The sequence below is a fragment of the Prunus persica genome, chromosome G7 (assembly GCF_000346465.2).
Source record: "Prunus persica cultivar Lovell chromosome G7, Prunus_persica_NCBIv2, whole genome shotgun sequence".
NCBI lineage: Eukaryota > Viridiplantae > Streptophyta > Magnoliopsida > Rosales > Rosaceae > Prunus > Prunus persica.
In genome coordinates this window covers 9,983,745-10,002,155 of record NC_034015.1, presented here as the reverse complement: position 1 = coordinate 10,002,155, position 18,411 = coordinate 9,983,745, and the positions used below count along the sequence as shown (strand labels likewise).

General features: G+C 37.8%; 1 pseudogene; it reads right to left on the bottom strand.

Moving 5' to 3' along the window:
- LOC18770176 lies at nt 4,030-5,588 on the bottom strand (annotated as a pseudogene).

Sequence of the window (18,411 nt, the reverse complement as noted above, 5' to 3'; positions counted from 1 at the left end):
AGCTCAAGTGAGAATGTGTTTTCTCACGACCAATTTCATTTTCTTTTTGGCTAACCAAATGCCCAAGACAAACAAGGAAATTACATCAGATAGCCCTGGCCTTCACACCAATTTCACGAGGATATGGATAAAGCTTGTAGAATGTTCAAGTAACGACACACTGACATCAGCTGTCACAACGAAGAATACTTATTAATAATTTAAGAGTAATGTTATTTAGACATAATATTGACTGTATTAGTTGATTTTCTTATGTGACAGCTGATGTGTCATGCTACGTTAATTAATAGACGTTGTCATGTGTATTTTATTTTTTATTTATTATCTTTTCAATAATAAAACCAAGCATAGACCGCCCAATCATCAAACAACATATACGAAAACCCTCCACGTGTTTGCCACACAATCGCCAACGCGATCACTTCCCATGGACTCGACCGCAGGGGAACCCAATCTCCGAATTTGAAATAGATATACTTGCCACTCCCATTGACAAGTTACCATATATAGACGCGGGTGACAACCCATTTGGTTCTTCCTGAGGAGCAAATATTCATAACTTACTAAGCTAAATGAAAATTATAAATACTCACCAAAAAAAAAAAAGAAAAAAAAAAGACTTACTTTGTGTCGTCCCAATCGTCACTTTCAATGACTTCTAAGTCAAGCTCTTTGGCCTTTTGTTTAATAGTTGCAGTTGTGGCATCTTGTTTGGTCTTCACAACAATGTGGGTGCCCTTCCACGGTTCCTGGGCATTGATAAGTTTTTGCACCACCTCCATATCTGCCGCGGTTTCGACATAGATTGTATCAAGCTTTTGAATTTGGGACAGTACACTTGGTAAACTTGCTGTTGCTCTATTCTTTTGATTTTTGTTTCTCCTAGCGTTGGATTGTTTAAGGGTGCTCCAAGCTTTTTTTAAGAGGCGGATCAATTTTAAAGAACGGGGAATAGCCATGTAAAATGTGTTTAGATGATGATGCAAATGAAATATGTAGTTAATTTAGGATGTGAGTAAAATGTGAAGGAAGATGATGTCAATATATAGGAGGAGAGTGAGGTAGAGGTTGAGTGTTGGGTTTAATTCTGGAGTTAGAAGGAGAGTGAAAGAGGAAAGGAGTTGTGCTTGCATCTGCTCTCTCTTTGCCATTTTTGATGATGCAGGACATCGGAGAGCAGAATCAAAAATGGATAAAGGTTTGTATGAATATGAAATTTGAAATATCAGCAGAAGTACTCTTATTAATAATTGGATACATCTTCACGTTAGCCATCCATGGAAAAAAAACAAATTAATATCAGCCATCATGGGGGCCAGTTGGGGGACTGTAGCTACCTGGTGAAAATACAAGGCAGGAACGTGAAGAGCTTTAACGAAAATATCGCGCAGCGTGGGAATCTAAGAAGAGCCGGTTCCCTAGGCATGGTTGATAGACAGGCTTTGCTGACCCATCCCACCATTATTTTGTTATTTATTATTTATCCAAAAGCATTGTAAAAAGTAGATTGGGAGTAGTTTTTTTTAATAAATCCAAATGCATTATAAAAAGTAGATTGTGCTACATTCTAGAGGAGATTTGAATGCTAACTAGTAGATTCACAACACACATTTAATGTGGCTGATAAAGTGTGAAAAAATTGAGAAAGGATTTGAAAAACCCGCATTTAAATTACCAACAACGTTTCTACACATACCTCACCTGAAAGAAAAACAAATTTACACAGGAAAGTTTGATTTACCAATAACTTAGAAGCCGGTTCGGGCTTTTTTTTAAAAAATAATTGAAAACTTGTTCTTTTTATTGCATAAAGAGATCATACAGAGAGAAAGCAAATACAATACAATAAAGTAGAGGAGAGAAGCAGCTCCCAATGCACACCAAACAAGCACTAACAAGCACGCACTAGCAGTCAAATAAATCCCACATGTGAAACTTTTATGGGAAAATATGGTGTCTTTTGATCAGGTAAATGGTTGTCTTTTGCTCGGGTAAAGCTAGTGTTTGATGGGAAGCAACACTGGGTCAGTAAAACAAGCTAGTACCTAGTGTTTGATGGGAAGCAACATTGGAAAGCAGCTAGTGTTTCAATATCGCGCAGCGTGGGAATCTTAGAAGCCGGTTTCCCAGACATGGTTGATAGAAACAGGCTTTGCTGACCTGTCCCAGCATTATTTTGTTTGTTCCTTTTTTTTTTATCCAAAAGCATTATATAAGTAAATTGGGAGTGGAGGAATGCTAGCGCCACTGTAAAACGCAACAGTAGCAGCACGTGAAACTTGACCCTTTGATGGGAAATTGCACTGGGGGCAATGGTTCTCTTCTTTATCAATAAAACAAGCTAGTGTTGGATGGAAAGCCACATGTGAAACTTGGCCCCTTGATGGCATGGGAAGCAGCTAGTGGATTTTTTTAATTTTTCATTTTCATTTTCCCCTCAAATTGACAAAATTGTGAATGGTTCGTAGGGAAGGGTTTGTAAACTTTGTAACTTAGTAGTAGTACTACCATAAGCCATGATGAATGGAGGGCAGAGGGTATAGGAAAAAGGAGCACGTGAGTGATGTAGACTTGGTGCGTGCTCGATCGTTTTGGATTTCTTGTTTGTTTCAACTTGGAAGGAAAGTAACTCAAACTCATCCACATTGAAAGGGACTTTACGCAGTGGGCAAGTAATTGCACCACTTTCTCTCTGAAAGTGTTCGACACCTTTCGCAGGGAAAAAAAGAAAAAGAAAAGTTGTTTGACCCTATCTCACGACACTATCTCACTAAGTCACTCGGTTATTTTTAATGAAACAAGCAAAATATAGGACGAAGATCCGCAAAGGATTCCAATATTATGAAATTTAAAATAAATTATAACGACTACAAAATAGAGAAATTAGAAAACCAAATATAAGAATGCACATAATTATGTCACATAGTTGTTAAGGCATCATCGATCCGCAATCATATTTGCTTCATAAAACACATGCTAAATTTTTATGTTCTTAATATGTGATAAAATACTCCACAAAACTCACTGTGTTGTGATTCAATGTTTGGACCAATGGATCAAATAAAAACTAAAAGTCTCTTCAAAGATATCAGATGGAAGTGTTGACCGAAAAAAAAAGAAAAAGATATCAGATGGAAGAAGATGGATGAAGCATTGGAATTTGGAGCCCGCCACCGGCCTATGCACCAGAAACATTTTTTTGTTGTTTTTGGAGTGTTTGGAAATTGGATGGTTCATATTTACCGGAAATAATTTTGGGCAGCTTTTGTCATTTTCATACGTTAAATAATTTTGCTTGCTCTTTGGGGGCATCGAGCAAGAGTCATGATGAATATTTTTTACCATCATAAGAAGATCTCTTAATAAAGTTATTCTGAAGAATGGGTTGCCTTGGAAACGCGAGAGAGAGCATGACTTTCTTTTTGGCTTTTGCTTTGCTTTTTGTATTTTTTCCTGTTACTTGGTGGATACTTCCGTTTTTCGTGTCTTGGCAACCTGAATTGTAGATGCGGGAAAATGGCATTAACTCAATAGAAATAGTAAATGCGTGGGTAAGCCTTTCAAACTCGATGGTCAATCCGTAAATAATAATGTGCAATATTATAAAAAGCTAAACTTACTATAATAACATATGGAAAAACTTTCCTAAAGTCAGAAACTCCCTTAAAACATCACAATTACAAATAATAATAATAAAATTAGGAGATCAGAGACCATCGTCATGCATCAGGATTTGTAGTTCCGGAAGAAGGAGCCTCAGCAACTTTGTTATCCATTTCCTGCCTCGTGCTAGTAAGGCCTTCCACCTGCTGACAAAAGAACAAAAACCAATACAAGAGAGTGTTGTCCGAAGACTTAAAATTACACATTGAAATGAAACAAAGAGTGTTAATGTCCAAAGACTTAAAATTACACACCAAAATAAAACAAAGAGTGTTAATGTCCAAAGACTTAAAATTACACACCGAAACAAAACAAAGAGTGTTAATGTCCGAAGACTTAAAATTACACACCAAAACTAATAATTAAATTACTAGTCACAGTTGCTTGTTCCGGCGTTGTCGTTGTTGGAGTCGGAGTCCTCCCCACTAGTGTCTCTGCCCCCAGATTCCACAGAACTTTCAGTGCTATTCAGTCAATATTAAATACAAAATTAATTCTAATAATATTCATAACTAAGCTAAATGAGTGAGCTGCCGTAGTCGTAGAGTGAGAGAAAGAACCGAGGTTGTCTGGTCGTGCTAGTAAGGCCTTCCACCTGCTGACAAAAGAACAAAAACCAATACAAGAGAGTGTTGTCTGAAGACTTAAAATTACACATTGAAATGAAACAAAGAGTGTTGATATCCAAAGACTTAAAATTACACACACAAAAAAACAAATAATATTATGTCTGCAGATTTCAAACTAAGTCTTTTTTTTCTGTGAGTATTTATAATTTTCATTTAGCTTAGCTATGAATATCATTAGAATTAATTTTGTATTTAATATTGACTGAATAGCACTGAAAGTTCTTTGGAATCTGGGGGCGGAGACACTAGTGGGGAGAACTCCGACTCCAACAACGACCTTGGCTTCCGTCATAGCGGCGTTAGGAAAGTTGGTGACGGCGTCAGGACCTTTGAGCAACACTGCGGCTCTGTCGTAAACAGTGGCAGCTTCCTCTGCCGTGTCGAATGTTCCGAGCCAGACTCGTTTTCTCCGGGTCGGGTCACGGATCTCCGCGGCCCATCGGCCCCATGGTCGCCGGCGGACTCCTCGGAACTTGTTCAGCCGAGTCTGGTCGGATCCCGGCGACCTCGACCCGAGTTTCTTGGTGGGTCGTTGGCCTTTTCTGAGCCGTTTGGAATGACCCGAAGAAAATGAAGAAGAAGAAGAAGAAGGGAGGAGGAGGAGGAAGGTGAAGAGAGCTCGAGGCTGATCTGTCTGACATGTCGTTTGACTCTGCGTACGCCGCTGTCTTCTTCGTCGCTGGAGGAGTCGGTGGCGTCGGCGTCTGTGAGTATGATCCGGACGAGCTTTGGTGGGAGATGGGTCGGGTTCACAGGCGAGTTTTGGTTTTCGTGGGTGATGAGCTTGATCATGGTGGTTACTTGCTCCGAAAATTTGACCATGGGGTTTACGGACGAGATGGTTTGGAAGCTTGTCATGGGTTTTGAGGGAGAGGAAATGAAATTGGAGATGTAGGTTTGTTCTTGAGAGACATCAAGAAGCATATACAGAACAAACTGTACCACTGTACCAGTGAGTTGTTTGTACTGAGTGAGGTTTTAGGTGGAATCTGAACTTTTATAGAAGGGTGATTTCGGAGTGGATCGAAGAGGAAAGAAATAAGGTGATGGAAAAGAAGAAGCAGAGACCTGCGAAGAGTACGGGAGGAGGAGCGCCTAGCCAGCTAGCTAGAAGGGGCTTTTGGCAGATAAGAAACCGTACTAAAACCCCTTTGCAGGTTTGGGAAGAGAGAGAGAGAGAAGTGGAGAACGGAGGAAAACGGAGAGGAATGGGAAGCGTCACGGGTATATATAGTGCATGGAGTCATTGGATACATAAGAGTGGGAGTGGACTCAGTATTTGAGTAATTAATACATCAACCTCACTCTCTTATCTTAGCTTTCATTTCTCAACTTTACTGCTGTTTTTTTGCACTTATCTTTTCCGAAATCATCTCTGCTTTGTTTCCTTTGCTTGAGCGATGATGATGCTAAGGTTGTAATGTTAAACGTGTGGCACATAGCTTTGCTAAACTAGTCTTTGTTAATTAATGATTCTTCTCTTCGGTTTGAGGTGTCTTTAATTTTATACCGAACATCCGATTAGAGGAGTTATTTAGTCGAGTACATCTATAAGGTATATAAATTGTAGAGAAATGTATTAATTCTGGTGCATGCATTCTTTCTTAATATCTTTCTCATCACGTAATATGTAGCGATTATAAATTAGAATAAAGTATTACGTAACAAGAGAAATATAAAAAAAAATCAATTTTTTTTTTTGAGGAAATGACAAATGAAAGTGCGAATAACAATTCAATTGTTTAATATTATTTATTCGAAATGGGTAATATATATATATTAAACAAAAGGCCAAACTTATCAATGCACAGGAACCGTGGAAGGGCACCTACATTGTTGTGAAGACCAAACAAGATGTCACAACTGCAACTATTAAACAAAAGGCCAAAGAGCTTAAGTTAGAAGTCATTGAAAGTGACGATTGGGAGGACGCAAAGTAAGTTTTTCACAACAATGTGGGTGCCCTTCCACAGTTCCTGGGCATTGATAAGTTTTTGCACCACCTCCATATCTGCCGCGGTTTCGACATAGATTGTATCAAGCTTTTGAATTTGGGAGAGTACACTTGGTAAACTTGATGTTGCTCTATTCTTTTGATTTTTGTTTCTCCTAGCGTTGGATTGTTTAAGGGTGCTCCAAGCTTTTTTTAAAAGGCGGATCAATTTTAAAGAACGAGGCATAGCCATGTAAAATGTGTTTAGATGATGATGCAAATGAAATATGTAGTTAATTTAGGATGTGAGTAAAATGTGAAGGAAGATGATGTCAATATATAGGAGGAGAGTGAGGTAGAGGTTGAGTGTTGGGTTTAATTCTGGAGTTAGAAGGAGAGTGAAAGAGGAAAGGAGTTGTGCTTGCATCTGCTCTCTCTTTGCCATTTTTGATGATGCAGGACATCGGAAAGCAGAACCAAAAATGGATAAAGGTTTGTATGAGTGTATGAAATTTGAAATATCAGCAAAAGTACTCTTATTAATAGTTGGATACATCTTCACGTTAGCAATCCATGGAAAAAAAACAAATTAATATCAGCCATCATGGGGGCCAGTTGGGGGACTGTAGCTACCTGGTGAAAATACAAGGCAGGAACGTGAAGAGCTTTAACGAAAATATCGCGCAGCGTGGGAATCTAAGAAGAGCCGGTTCCCTAGGCATGGTTGATAGACAGGCTTTGCTGACCCATCCCACCATTATTTTGTTATTTATTATTTATCCAAAAGCATTGTAAAAAGTAGATTGGGAGTAGTTTTTTTTAATAAATCCAAATGCATTATAAAAAGTAGATTGTGCAACATTCTAGAGGAGATTTGAATGCTAACTAGGGGTGGGCACGGTTCGGTTTGGACCGATTTTTGCCTCAAATTAGAACCGATCCGATACTATTCATCCAGTTTGGTTCGGTTCGGTTTTAATAAAAAAAATTTCAAAAACTGTCCGGTTCGGTTTGAACCGGTGTCGGTCCGGTTTCGGTTCCGGTTCGGTTTTGAACCGGATTATAAAAATTATTTTTTTAAATTGTTTTTTAATACAATTCTCAACTGAAATATTATTTTTTTACTTGAAAATTAAAAAATTATTCAATTTCATATAAAAAATAAATATTAAAGTGAGAAAGGAGAGATATTTTGACATTGAACTTGGATAAATATTAGGTTTTTTTTAGTGAAATTAAAAATATAGCATTAAATATAAATATATATTGAAATTATATATTTTTTTAGTTTCACCGGTTCGGTTTTTGAAGACATGGAACCGGATCCGGAACCGTTCCAAACCGGTCCGGTTCGGTTTTTGACTTTTTGGTCAACTCGGTTTTTTTCCGGTTTGGTTCGGTGCGGTTCTGCTCGGATTTCCGGTTCGCCAATTTGAGTGCCCACCCCGAATGCTAACTAGTAGATTCACAACACACATTTAATGTGGCTGATAAAGTGTGAAAAAATTGAGAAAGGATTTGAAAAACCCGCATTTAAATTACCAACTGTTATAAAAATAACCTGGAATATGTATGAATATTGAGCTGCACGTAAAGTAGATGAGACACAGCATTTAACGAGGTTCGGCTATGCCTACGTCCTCAGAGAGCAGCAGCAGTAACTGTTCACCCGTTTTCGTGTTTAACTCCTGATGTGGAAGGGCGAAGTTCCCCACTGGTTTGGAGACCACTTGTTGGTCGACAAGTCAGCTTTCTTTGGTGTGCGAGCGTGCCACTGCTAGCAATGTAAATTCTAGCAGACTTATTTTTAGAGTGGATAACTTGCGCCTCAAGTTACTGACTTCTAAAACAAACGATTGTGAATTTGGGTGAGGAATATCTCCCAAGTAAGTTCTTTTCTTGCCTCAGACTGGTGAGGACTTTCACAATTTATCTCAGTATCAAAAATGGTTGTTCTGGCCAGAATAGATAATAATAAAGTACTGTTTCAGGCAGAACTGCCTTTTACAAAATTAAGAAGGGAGAAATCAACTCTAGAAGGGCAAAAAGATGGCTGGAATCCCATTTCTGCCTGGGTAGAAACTTCTGATCCGGGCTGGACTGGGTATGTCTATGCTGGACTGTACTGTCAACAACTTTAGCTGCTTGGCTTCAGCTGTAAATCGATACCAAAGTTCGATTTTGGCAGAGCTTCAATCTACTTCAAGCCTTGGGAGGCTCTTAAGCGGGCAGAACTGTGACTTCTTCAGTCTGAAGGGACAGAAGTGGCTATTCTCGAGGATTTAGCAAGCTGGAACCATGCTGTAAAATTTGTTGAGGTTTTCATAGTTGTGAAAACTCAGACTATGTTTGTCTTGGCTTTTGCTGAACCAAATTTGTAACGAGGGATCTCGTTCTAGGAAATTTGTTTTCTAAGTCTGAACCTTGGAATTCTGATTTAAGGTTGGTTTCTCTTGGAATTCAAGTGAGCTCTTGGCTGTTTTTCCTGCTGTTGTTTTTTTTGGTTGATGAGTTGAGTGTATTTGTTCCTTTGCCTACTTTCGTTTTTATAAGAGACCCTTTTGGGGAGGTGGTTTTAAAATAATGGGCGGCATAAAAGATCTCTTACAATGCAAAGTAAAAAAGATCTTTATCAGTCATGGCAGACAAACTCTAAGCAGTCACCTCCTAAAGCAGTCTCTTCCCTGGTTTCCTGGGTGGCACCTCTCTAATTCAACCGATGCCATTGTCTGTGTGGGCTTTTTATGGCGGTTTGGTTATTCTCTTTTGTATTTCTTGAACAGTTCCCTATTTTCTGCTTTTAGCTCAGGAAGTGTGGTCTGTGAATTCCTTGGAAGATGGTATATTGATTTGGAGCAAAATCTCGAACACAGATGGGTTTTTGATCTTCTGTCGGCAGTGTTTCAGAAATGTCCCCTTCATATTTTAAACTTAGTTGGAATTGCTGATTCTTCAACATTGAGACAATCACGTGGGTGTGTCTTTGATCCCCTTGGGTCTGAACCTAATCAATAATTCATGGGCTGATCTTTTGAAGCCCATCTTGTCAGTTTCCTCTTTGGGCATTTCTTTGGGCTGAAGCTTCGTTTTCAACATTCTTGGTGTGAAGCCCAATCTGTCTGGATCCTATTTTTATTTTTCTCAAGTCTTTGGGCTGGGCAGGCAATTTCATCATGGGCTTGTCTCTTGGTTTTGGGTGTGCCGAATTTGGGCCCAAACAGTAACTTTTTCACTATATAAAATAATAGGGCTACAACTTTAGAGTTTACAATATGTGAGGCTCACTGAATTTTCTCTCTCTTTCTTCTTGTCTCTTTTCTTTCTTCTTTTTCTCTTCTTTTCTTTCTTCTTTTCTCTTCTTCTTCTCTCTTCTTTTTCTCTTCTCCCCTTTCTTTCTTTTCTCCGTTGGTCACACTCCCCTTTACAATTGGTATGCCTATTTATAGGCTAATGTTTAGGCAAAATACAGGGAAGGGAAGGTTCCTGGAAGATGCAAGGAAACTTCCTGAATTGATAAATACAGGGAAGGAAAGTTCCTGGAAGATGCAAGGAAACTTCCTGAATTGATAAATACAGGGAAGGGAAAGTTCCTGGAAGATGCAAGGAAACTTCCTCTGTGGGCTCCACCATCAAACTTTTACAACACTCCCCCTTGGAGACCACAAATGATATGGAATATGCCTCGTTAAAAACCTTGCCAGTAAAAACCCAGTGGGACAAAAACTGGTCGAAGGGAAAAAGAGTACATAATCACGTGTAACATAAAATTCTGTGTATATTGACGCGCGTGCGACACTGCCTCGTTAAAACCTTGCCAGGAAAAACCCAGTGGGATAAAAACCTGGACGAAGGAAAAAGAGTACAGTGTGTAAGGGTCTGTATTGACAGCACACTCCCCCTGATGCTTGGCAAAATATCTTTAAGCCATACTGTTGATCATCTGTCTGAATATCGTAGTTGACACTGCTGCTGTGAGTCAATAGTGTACGAAGGTCTTTATTAATACCATGCTCCCCCTGATGAATATCTCCCCATGAAAAACTTCATGACTAGCTTTTTCCAGTAAGCGACCATAGAGATTTCCTGAGTCCGCATATCTTAGAACACTTGGGCTATTTATAAGTTCACTAAAAAAATATGCCCGTATATGGTGTTATGCTTAGATAGCATCACATATACCTCACATCATCCCAAAATGATGGTGATGGAGTTAAGCCCTATCTGGAAAATATGATGTCCGGTCCAATATACTTCTGGAAAATCATTAAAGTGTCCAACGGATAATCCTCATAAAAATACTTTAATACTTTCTTAGTATAAGCAAGAATCTCGTTGGCATAATGCTCGATCGAGACAAATATTTCATGAATTCTGCAGAAGCTTTAATGTGTTGCAATCACATTATAATCCATGTACTCACTGAGGTAATTTATGCATATTAATATTGAGTACAAATTTTGTGCTTCAAGCACATGTCCTTTAGGGACTTGCTTTATGCAATGTCAATCCTCTCAACGGATTTTGTTTAAAAGGGATTAAACTTTATGACACATTATATAGCTTTAACCCAGCTATTTATACATCTTTAGGAAATCGCTTCTGGCGATATGCTCTGTGCATTAATAACCCTTAAAGATAATATGTTGGTCTCCGTAATTGTGTAATAAGGGGGGGCACAATTGAATATGTAAATATGGAGAAAACCCAACATTTCTTGTTTCTGCCAGAAACAGTGTGTCATACAAAGTAGGTATATTTCCTTTTATTCCGAACACCCAAGTATAAATTTCAGTATTAACAAATTTTGGGGTTCGTACTGTGGGTTTGTTCTTTCACGTTCATTCTCATTTATAATGGAATTACCTCGTTCCATTTTGGCCAATGATATTGTCGACATTTAATAATTGAACGTGGTTCCAATCAACACAGCCCATTGATGATTTGAGTAGCTACTCCAAAACCAAAAATTGTCATTCATCAATTCATGATCTCACAATTCTCATGTGCATGCGCATGCATCAATTATAAGCATTCCTTTGCTTTTGGGTACCCAAGCCACTTCATGGGGCTTTTATTATGTGAGAATGTGGATTATAACCTCCAATGGAGCGTTATTTTACAGTAGGGCGTAAATAATCTCTATTTAGAGAGTTGGAATATTTAGAACCCATATATCTGTCATGTTGTAGGCATGCCACAGATTAATACATACATGTCAATTAATTTCTGGGACTTTAACCCATATGATGGGACTTTAACCCATATTATGGGACTTTAACCCATATAATTTGCTACGCATTAGGCGTGCATAATATCAATATTGACATGTCAAAGGATTGTCCTTTCGGGACTTCAATCCACATCATTTGCTACGCAACAGGCGTGCATCATATTGATCACTGCTATACCCATATTCTGTTCTTATGGGACTTTAATCTGTGCAGTGTATTATCAATGTATCGAACTTGCAATCTGTAAAATTTGCGTTAATAATTCATGGATACATACAAGCCATTCTTTTGGAACGGACTTATCTCCCAATTTGGTTACCTTTCAAGATAAAATATCAAATAGGTATATAAGCATAAAATAACACAAGTACTTACATCCTTAGGTGGGAGAAACTTTTCTCAAGTATCATTCAAGCTCATATCAGCCCAGTAAATATAATGTAGCGCTTGATGATCTAGTTATATCCTGCAAGAGCAAAAATCACAACTCTTTTGCCTCTGTCAAAACAAATAACCCTCATAGTTAGGATTACTTCATGGATTCATTCTTCAGATGTTCATTCTAAAGAAATAAAATCTCTTATGAACAGAGAGTTATAAAAAGAGAAAAAATGCAAAAATAATGTGATATTGATTGCAAGAGAAGGTAAGCAATCAGGGAAGGAAGCTGGTGGGAGCAAACAACAAGCTCTCATTTCTCCTAGTCTAGCAAGACCTCAGGAGATTGGAGCATAAGGTCACCTTCACAGTTCCCTAATGTAGCGGAAACATGATCAGGGATAGTCTTGCTTCCTGAATGTATGATCAGAGATAGTCTTGCTTCTCAGGCATATTAAGTGCTCACTGATAAGAAAAACAAGTAGATATTGCATCACTAGGTATGGAGAAAACTGGATGTCTTTTGCAAAGAAAATTTCGTTAGTAACACATTTATACACAAATACAATGAATAGGTAGAACCGGTGAATTTCAAATTAACCATAGGAAAATTGTGAGATTCTCGGGATACTTTTGAAAAAGTAGTTCCGTGAAATCCGTAAAGCAAGATCGGCTTTGAAAATAATACTTTGAAAAACGCCGAAAGTGCCGACAGGCATTATTAGAGGCCACGTGAAGTTTTGGACTCTGGGAAAGAAAAAGATAATATGGGGATTCGAGAAGATATTGGGGTCCTGAAAAGTTGCCACATTTTCGTCTATAGATATTGCCTTTGCAAACTGCGTTTCAACTCAACTTCCTTCATTTTCCGAGCCTTTAGTTTTTCTAAGACTTTCTTCGAAACCTTCTTTAAAAAAAATGGTTTCCTCTTCTTCCTGCCCAAATTATTTCAATTTAAATGATGCTCCCACAACTACCAGTGACGCCCAAGTTTGGTGTCCATCCTTTGTATCCAAAAATCGTCATCTCACAGTTAATGATTCTGTGATGATGAATGATGCTACTGCTGTCATAGTAGCTAGGAATTTCATTACTCCAATGGATGAAATGTTGTTGACGGGGAGATCAGAGGAAGAGGCTATTGATGACTCAATGGCTTTTAGCATTCAGAGTGCTGTTTCTGTTTCTAACATGGCTGATCGTTTGCGTGCTAGAGCAAACGAGGTTGAGAATTTAACAACTGAAAATTCGTCTCTCCAAAGAATGCTTCATGAGTCTCAACAGGAGGTTGAGAAACTTAAAGGAGAGAATAATTCCTTGTTGAAACTGGTGAGTTCGTACTCCGTTGATACACTGAGAAGGCTAGACATGCTGCAGGTCTCCAATGAAAGAATTTTGGGAGACCACGAGAAGCTCATGGCTAAGCTTAAGAGGCGCCGTCATCTTCCTGCAGAGGCTTCCAGAACATAATGTAATTTTTTATAGATTTCACAGGGCCTGCACCTTCATTGCAGGTGGAAAAATCTATCTGTTATATGTTCCTGTTATAATAATTGCGCATATTCTTAAACTTGCACCTGTGGTTTTTACGTTTTTTCAAAATGACGATTTAGAACCTTGTGCCTTATAGGTTCAAATAACCACATCGACTCTCCCAAATTTCATATTTCAACGTATGGTAGCCTGAAACTTATGGCCTGGGCACAAACTCAGAATTTATTTGCCCTTTTCAAATGGACATGAAATATGAATTGAGTAAAAGCCATGATAATATCGCAATATAGTAGTAAAGAGCATTAACTACTATATACCCACAACTTCAAGTTTAGGATCTCTCATATATTTGGATCCATGGGCTTCCGGCCCAGATATAACAAAATATGTGGGGAGTCTCAATTCATTATTTGAGGTTTATATTAATATTATCCATTTCGCGGTGTATTCTTAACAACCGGAATTCACAAAATATATTTCTTCCTTGAGGTGTCGATTATAACAAAATCGAACTTTATTAAATTCATCATCTTCTTATGCCAAAGAAATATGTGGCATACCACAATTTGCAATAATACCTCAAGGGTTGTCCATTTAATTGTTGGAACTTCAGGTTCTCAACACTCTTAAATTTGGAACTTCAGGCCAAAGCCACATATTCTCATGGTATGGACATTTTTACAATTTTCTGTACATATTTCGGGACTTCAAGCCCTTACATAATTGTCCATATCTTGAGGAACTTCTGGCATCTCATTTAATTGCTTATCCATGAGTTTAAGGAACTGCAGGTTCCCTTTTGTATATAGTGACGGTTTACCCAAAATGGTTAATATTTATGCATACATCACTATTCATGTGAATAGTACTATTCATCAAGTCATGAATACGTATCTATTCATCTGCCAGTACAGTTATCATCCATGTGTACGACACCATGAAACTGCGGGTTCCCTTTTGTATATAGTGACGGTTTACCCAAAATGGTTAATATGTATGCATACGTCACTATTCATGTGAATAGTACTATTCATCAAGTCATGAATACGTATCTATTCATCTGCCAGTACAGTTATCATACATGTGTATGACACCATGAACCAATACGGTACTGTTACATCATTAAGGAACTCTAGGTCCTTATTTACATGTCAGGGATCAAGGACCCTTAAGTCCGATCACATGTTTACAAATACAGTACCGGAGAGACTGCCAGCTCTCATATTAATATCATCATCAAGGATCTTCAAGTCCTGATGTAATTGTATGATGAGGATCAAGGAACTTCTGGTCCTGATTTGCATACTGTAAAAACTCATCATACAGCACATTTAATCCATAAAATAAATTGCTGGTAAATAAATTACTGGTATGGACGATAAACCCGCACCACACTTTAAATAAATGTAAATGTGCAGTAAATTAAATTCATAAATTAAATTGCTTGCTGTATGGACGTTAATCCCGCACCATACTTTAAATAAAATTAAATGTGCGGTAAAGTAAATTGTGCTTGTATGGGCACTAATTCTGCTCCATACATTTAAATAAAATCAAAGGCGTGGACGATAAACCCGCACCACCCTTTTAAATAAATACTGTTGTATAGGTAATAAACCTATACCATACAGTAAATAAAATAAATATGCGGTAAAATAAATTTGCGATAAAGTAAAGGTGCATATATGGGTAATAAACCTACACCATACAGTAAATAAATGTGGGGTTAAAACCACCACCGAATAAAATAAGAAAAACGTTAGTATTAGTAACGGTCTCCCACTGATAATATGTTTAGTATTACCAAGGGTCCATTTTTGTTAGTGGTTAGTAGTATAGATAATAGTGCAGCACAAAAATTATACCTGAGAGCTTCTCGTGCTGATAACGTGTTATAAAAATAACCTGGAATATGTATGAATATTGAGCTGCACGTAAAGTAGATGAGACACAGCATTTAACGAGGTTCGGCTATGCCTACGTCCTCGGAGAGCAGCAGCAGTAACTTTTTCACTATATAAAATAATAGGGCTACAACTTTAGAGTTTACTATATGTGAGGCTCACTGAATTTTCTCTCTCTTTCTTCTTCTCTCTTTTCTTTCTTCTTTTTCTCTTCTTTTCTTTCTTCTTTTCTCTTCTTCTTCTCTCTTCTTTTTCTCTTCTCCCCTTTCTTTCTTTTCTCCGTTGGTCACACTCCCCTTTACAATTGGTATGCCTATTTATAGGCTAATGTTTAGGCAAAATACAGGGAAGGGAAGGTTCCTGGAAGATGCAAGGAAACTTCCTGAATTGATAAATACAGGGAAGGAAAGTCCTGGAAGATGCAAGGAAACTTCTGAATTGATAAATACAGGGAAAGGAAAGTCTAGAAGATGCAAGGAAACTTCCTCTGTGAGCTCCACCTTCAAACTTTTACAACACCAACAACGTTTTTACACATACCTCACCTGAAAGAAAAACAAATTTACACAGGAAAGTTTGATTTACCAATAACTTAGAAGCCGGTTCGGGCTTTTTTTTAAAAAATAATTGAAAACTTGTTCTTTTCATTGCATAAAGAGATCATACAGAGAGAAAGCAAATACAATACAATAAAGTAGAGGGGAGAAGCAGCTCCCAATGCACACCAAACAAGCACTAACAAGCACGCACTAGCAGTCAAATAAATCCCACATGTGAAACTTTTATGGGGAAATGTGGTGTCCTTTGATCAGGTAAATGGTTGTCTTTTGCTCGGGTAAAGCTAGTGTTTGATGGGAAGCAACACTGGGTCAGTAAAACAAGCTAGTACCTAGTGTTTGATGGGAAGCAACATTGGAAAGCAGCTAGTGTTTCAATATCGCGCAGCGTGGGAATCTTAGAAGCCGGTTTCCCAGACATGGTTGATAGAAACAGGCTTTGCTGACCTGTCCCAGCATTATTTTGTTTGTTCCTTTTTTTTTTAATCCAAAAGCATTATATAAGTAAATTGGGAGTGGAGGAATGCTAGCGCCACTGTAAAACGCAACAGTAGCAGCACGTGAAACTTGACCCTTTGATAGGAAATTGCACTGGGGGCAATGGTTCTCTTCTTTATCAATAAAACAAGCTAGTGTTGGATGGAAAGCCACATGTGAAACTTGGCCCCTTGATGGCATGGGAAGCAGCTAGTGGATTTTTTTAATTTTTAATTTTCATTTTCCCCTCAAATTGACAAAATTGTGTTTACCCTTGTGGTCTCCAAGGGGGAGTGTTGTAAATATATTAGGTGGAGCCCACCTCCAATTGGGAAGCTTCCTCGAAGCTTCCTCCAATTGGAAGCCTCCTCCAATCATCTGCCTCCAAAAGGATGCGAACTCCTTCATTGTGTACAGACGATCTGAAGAACGATTGAGAATATAGAAAACTTCTCTCTCTCAATTCTCTCTCAATTCCCTCTCCAAATCCTATCAATTTAAAAAAGAAGGATCACTCAGCAAGGGAATAAGCGATAAGATCTCTGCTCCCTGACCTCCCCTATTATTTCCTATTATATTTATCTGCTCTTCTTTTACTAACCATTAACAAAAATGGACTCTCGATAATGCTAAACATATTATCAGTGGGATACCGTTACTAATCCTAACACTTTATAACAAAAATAAATATAAAGCTTTTTTGTTCTACTTTTTATAATGCTTTTGGATTAAAAAAAAATACAAAATAATGGTGGGATAGGTGGGCAAAGCCTGTTTCCATCAACCATGTGTATGGTTACGTTTTCCACTAGTTGCTTTTGTGGGATTTATTTGACTGCTAGTGCGTGCTTGTTAGTGCTTGTTTGGTGTGCATTGGGAGCTGCTTCTCTCCTCTACTTTATTGTATTGTATTTGCTTTCTCTCTGTATGATCTCTTTATGCAATGAAAAGAACAAGTTTTCAATTATTTTTTTAAAAAAAGCCCGAACCGGCTTCTAAGTTATTGGTAAATCAAACTTTCCTGTGTAAATTTATTTTTCTTTCAGGTGAGGTATGTGTAAAAACGTTGTTGGTAATTTAAATGTGGGTTTTTCAAATCCCTTCTCAATTTTTTCACACTTTATCAGCCACATTAAATGTGTGTTGTGAATCTACTAGTTAGCATTCAAATCTCCTCTAGAATGTTGCACAATCTACTTTTTATAATGCATTTGGATTTATTAAAAAAAAACTACTCCCAATCTACTTTTTACAATGCTTTTGGATAAATAAATAAATAACAAAATAATAGTGGGAAGGGTCAGCAAAGCCTGTCTATCAACCATGCCTAGGGAACCGGCTCTTCTTAGATTCCCACGCTGCGCGATATTTTAGTTAAAGCTAAAAAGAAGAGATGGCATGCAGCTGCCGCTAGGCAACTAGGTGTGCAGAGATGCAGAGATGCAGAGATGCAGCATGTTAAAACTTAGAACTCTTAGAAGAGAAAGCCATATTCACAATATCGATCAGTTTTCATCATCAACTTAGAACTCTCTAGCTCTTTGGTGATCTGTTTAGCCATAAAACTAGAAAGAAAATCGCACCTCAAGCTGCTAAACTCCAAACAAAACCCAAAATTCAGGTAACAAATTCATTCAAGTTAAATATTGCAATGCGTTTTTCTTTAATTTTTGCATACTTTGATCGCAACATTTATTACCAAAAAGAAGAGAAAAGTATTGATATCACATTTGTTTCCTGAGTATCAATTTCAGTGAGTTAGAAGAGATTCGAGAGAGAATCATCTTATTTGAAGGAGTGATTATGTTATTTATTTACAAGGGATTTGCTCTTATGTATGCAACCAAGAATCTCCAACTTCCGTTCATACAAATAAACTGTTACTTATGGCTGTGGAGTCACAAGCAGTTTGGAATGGGCGGTTTCGGAAAAGAGGTATTATGTTGAAAACTTTAAAGAATTTTGATTATTATTTTGTTTTATGGTTTTTTGAAATAAGAAATAATTTTTTGAAATAAGAAAATTATAAATACTCACACAAAAAAAAGACTTACTTTGCGTCTTTCCAATCGTCACTTTCAATGACTTTTAAATTAAGCTCTTTGGCCTTTCGTTTAATAGTTGCAGTCGTGGCATCTTGTTTGG